The 4,745-nt window shown below is 37.4% G+C and overlaps 1 pseudogene; it reads left to right on the top strand.

Annotated features, from left to right (window-relative positions):
* The first annotated feature begins 166 nt into the window (after nucleotides 1-166).
* Nucleotides 167-3,866, top strand: LOC124893092 (annotated as a pseudogene).
* Nucleotides 3,867-4,745: the final 879 nt, after the last annotated feature.

The following is a 4,745-nucleotide window of genomic DNA, read 5'->3' as shown; positions in this document are numbered from 1 at the left end:
AAATGAGCTAAAGCTACCAAATTTTGCTGAATCCGTAGCTTTAAGGCTGACTCTGCCCCTGTAAGTAATGGCCATTTAGCGTTTGCTGTGCCGTTGCAGATTGCAATTAAGTTAACCTCTTTGTGGTAGCCATGATTAAGACATAAATTACCTGATCTTGTTTAGTTTATGCCTCACTTTTTGCAACTTTGCAAATCATGTTATCTTCAATACCATTGACCTCTTGCAAGCTGCAACTTTCAGGTTATAATCGCAAAGGACAAAAACGAGAGTACAGTAGATATGGCTCATGCAAGTGTTGCTTCTCTTACTAGAACAATAGAATTGCTCTTGACATCCAATTCGCCGATGCGATCTCTACCCTGTGATCACAGAGAAGAATTTTGCGCTCTACATGAAAACGTTAGTTCCCTGGAAGTATTTGTCAAGAACTTTGAGAAAAACAATGTTTCTGGGGAAATGACAGATTTGGAAGTAGAGGTAAAAGAAGTTGCAAATATTGTTGAACAAACAATTCAACTAAGAGTAACTGAAGTTGTATTGGCAAATGACGAAACTCTGAGAGAAAAGGCACAAGAGAGGCTTTCTAATAGCCTGCAACAAGTAGCAAAGTACATTGATCGTATCTGGAAAGAGTCCACAAAGATTCAAGATAAGGGCAAACATTCATCAAAGGAATCAACGGTTCAAGAGTTTCCAAGTTCATCAAAAAGCATTCTGAATGTTGTAAACAGTATGGTTGAACGTGATGATCAAAGGAAACGGTTGGTAGAAGATCTTACTAGAAGCTACTCTAGTGAACCCAAAGTCATCCCGATTGTCGGGATGGGAGGCATAGGTAAAACAACCTTAGCGAACGAAGTTTACAATGATGCGTGCATTCGTTCTCATTTTGATGTTTGTGCCTGGGCTACTATTTCACAACAGCACAATGTAAAGGAAATCTTGTTGAGCCTTCTGCGTTCTACTAAGAGTGACACATTTGACATGAACGATGAAGCAGAGCTTGCAAACATGCTACAAAAGAGTTTAAAGGGTAAGAGATATTTACTTGTATTAGATGACATGTGGAAAAGTGAAGCATGGGATGCCGTGAGACTATGTTTTCCAATTGAAAACAAGGGGAGTGGAATATTATTGACGACCCGTAACACTAAAGTAGCCCGCGATGCTGGTACAGAGAATCTTTCTTTCCAGCTGAATTTAATGGATCCGAATGAGAGTTGGAACCTTTTTAAAAGTGTAGCATTTGCAAATGAAGCATTACCATCTTATTTGGAGACTATTGGGAAGAAAATTGCAGAGAAATGTCACGGGTTACCACTAACTATAGCCGTGGTTGCTGGACTTCTCAAATCTAAAAGGGCAATAAAAGATTGGGAAAGTGTTGAGAAAGATGTCAAGTCATTTGTCACAAATGATCCTGATGAACGATGCTCACGTGTGCTTGGGTTGAGTTACAATCGCTTGACTAGCGATCTAAAAGCATGTCTTCTGCATTTCGGGATTTTTTGAGAAGACAGTGAGATACCAGTGAAGAAATTGATGAGAACATGGATGGCTGAGGGGTTCCTGAAGTTGGAAAATGATTTGGAAGGAGCGGCTGATAAGTGTTTGCAAGAGCTTGTTGATAGATGTCTAGTCCTCGTCTGCAAGAAAAGTCTAGATGGAACAAAAATTAGATCATGTAAGGTTCATGATCTAATACATGACCTGTACGTGAGAGAAATTCAAAGGGAGAACATTTTTATCATGAAAGACATTGTGCTTTGCGTATCTGTTTCAGTATGTCAATCTCTCAGAATGCATAAAATGCAGCCGTTTAAGCGTGTGACTGGTGATTATTGTCGCTATTGTCTTTATAGGGCTCTTCTTACCCCTGTACATCATCAATTGAGAGATCATGACAACAAGGATCTTTCGAAACGAACCCGTTCTATTTTTTCTCTTGGTCTTAATGATTCATTCTTTTTGCTCGAATCAGATCTTATTCATTTCAAATTACTCAAAGTCTTGGACTTGAGTGACACGGCGATTTATAATTTCCCTCTACAGATACTAAGCCTCATCTGGTTGAGGTACCTATCATTGCACTGCCGTGGGAATTTGGACATACCTCCAGAAATTTTCAGGTTATGGAATCTGCCGACATTCATTGTTCAACATTCTATGCAGAAAATTGCAGTTTTAGTAACTATAGCTTGTCCAGAGGAACTTTGGGGACTAATGCAATTAAGGCATCTTAAACTGCCCAAATTTTATTTGCCAGATTGCCTAAGTGGATCTGTTGACAAAGGAAGGCACGGGGATTTTTCAAACTTACAAACTATTTCTTACTTGTCTCCATGTTGTTGCACGAAGGAGGTTATTATGGGGATTCAGAATGTCAAGGAATTAGGAATCTGTGATGGAGATGAGACTGACTCTGATGGGTTTCTCAACAATCTTGTCCATCTGCAGCAACTTGAAACATTGAGTTTTACATGTCGCTTTCACCTTTTGCCAGAAAGTGCAAAAGCTTTTCCAGCAACTCTCAAGAAGTTAATGTTGAAAGGAACTTTTCTAAGTTGGTCGTACTTGGACATCATAGCTGAGTTGCCTAACCTTGAGGTGCTGAAGCTGATGAATCATGCTTGTAGTGGCAGAAGATGGTATCCAAATGTTAGGGGATTTACTCGATTGAAGCTTTTGCTAATTGACGATAATTATCTCCTATACTGGAAAGCCATAGATGACAATTTTCCTGTTCTTGAGCGCCTCATGATTAGAAGTTGCTGTCATTTGAAAGAGGTATCCATTGAGTTTGCAGATATCCACTCACTACGACTGATTAAGTTAACAAGTTGTCTTCCCGAACTTGGGGAATCTGCAGCATGAATTCAAAAAGAACAAGAAGACCTCGGAAACAACCCCGTGGATGTTCTTATCTCCGATCCATGTAAGTATATAGTCTTTATCAGGGTCACATTATGTTTCTCATTTCCACAAGTCAAGTCGTACACAAAATTTATTTAGCTTTGCCCCATTTTCTTTCACAAAAATAACTTCGACAAAATTTGGTTAAAATCCTACTTAAAATATAAGGGAAATTAACAAGAATATAGCTTATATTTGAGGGTAGTTCAAAATGGCCACTTAAATATATTTTGAGTAATTTTGGTACTTTAGTTTAAGCTTGTTAAATGTGAGCACATTTGATCTAATTGTTACTCATAGAGGTGGCCAATGGGATGTTTGGGCCGAAGTTGGGTAGATTAAGATGGGTTGAACGAACAAATGGAGTAATGTCAAACCATGCCATTAAATTGCATAAAAATAAAATGGTAAATGAAGAGTATAAATTTAATTGTATAAATTCTAGTAAAAAATGAGGTTTAATTGGATTCAACTCTTTTATGAAATTATTGAAATATCAAGGTGTGAAATACTTTGTATTAATTTTATCAAGGTAAGTATATATTTATCAAGGTTAGACATTGTTTCTCATTTCTACAAGTCACATCATACAGTGGTACGATCACATCATAATGAATTCGATGATGATGATGATGATGAAGATGAAGATGAAGGTGATGATAATGAAGATTTTGATGTTCATGCCGCCGAACGTGATGATAATTAAGATCTTTGGTTGTTATATGTTCAAAATAACCTGTGATGATAATTAAGATTTTTGGTTGATACTGTTATAGACTACTGATGCTAGTTCATCACACTACGTTTTTCATAAATGTAAATGTATTACCACTAAATTATCAGTTTCAAGTAACGTGTGGCTTCCAAGGAGATGTGATGTCTTTTGTATTGTAACATATTTTTGAGTTAATAGAATCGTTAGTAATATTGCTCAGTTGGGAAATACTAAATTTTGAGTTCATGAGCTCACAATGGTTAACACGATCGCACACTCATTTTAGTTGGTAGCATTATTTATTAAATGAACGGAAATGTGCATTTATATGGTGATTCTCATGTAATCGTATAAAGTATGGTTTGGTGAGGACAGATCAGTGTCTAGAGACTGTTCCGATAGACAAAGTTGCAAAAAGAGTGAGGTAAAAATTAAGAAATCAGGCAATTGAATGGCTTTCAATTGAAGGAGGATTTCGTAGGTTGAGGTTTTTGCTAATTGAAGGTACAAATTTCACGTACTGGAAAGCCACAGATGGTCATTTTCCTGCTCTTGAGCATCTGATGATCAGACATTGCCTTCATTTGGACAAGATCCCTATTGAGTTTGCAGATATTTACTCGCTACAACTAATCGAGTTACAAAAATGTAGTGCAAAGCTCGTGGCTTCTGCTGAACGAATTCAAGAAGAGCAAGAATTTCTCGGAAGCAAAGCTGTGAATGTTCGTTCTTACAACGATCCAGGAGAGTAAAATCATTGCCTTTGAAATTTCAAACAATTTTGAAGTTTATAGTTGACCCTTAATGTTCTTTTTGCTACAGCTGAATGCGAACTTAGTCGAATTGATTCTGATTCCAACTGATGTTTGCCAAGGATTGAAGACTTAAGATGTTATGAACCCCGTTATGAAATTAGTTGACCACACATGTAATAACACAGTAAACGATGGACTTAGACCATTAAGCAAGCAATAAAGTGGTGAAGTTACAACCCAACAATAAAGTGGATTTCCTCTGGGGTCCGGGTTAAGCAAGCACGTTGGAAGGGGCAGTTACCTTTTGTTCAATATTTCTACATTTTCGTTTGAGCTCTTATCTTTCGAGTTGTTGCTTT

Source organism: Capsicum annuum, unplaced genomic scaffold (assembly GCF_002878395.1).
Source record: "Capsicum annuum cultivar UCD-10X-F1 unplaced genomic scaffold, UCD10Xv1.1 ctg5369, whole genome shotgun sequence".
NCBI lineage: Eukaryota > Viridiplantae > Streptophyta > Magnoliopsida > Solanales > Solanaceae > Capsicum > Capsicum annuum.
This window is presented reverse-complemented; position numbering and strand designations above follow the sequence as displayed.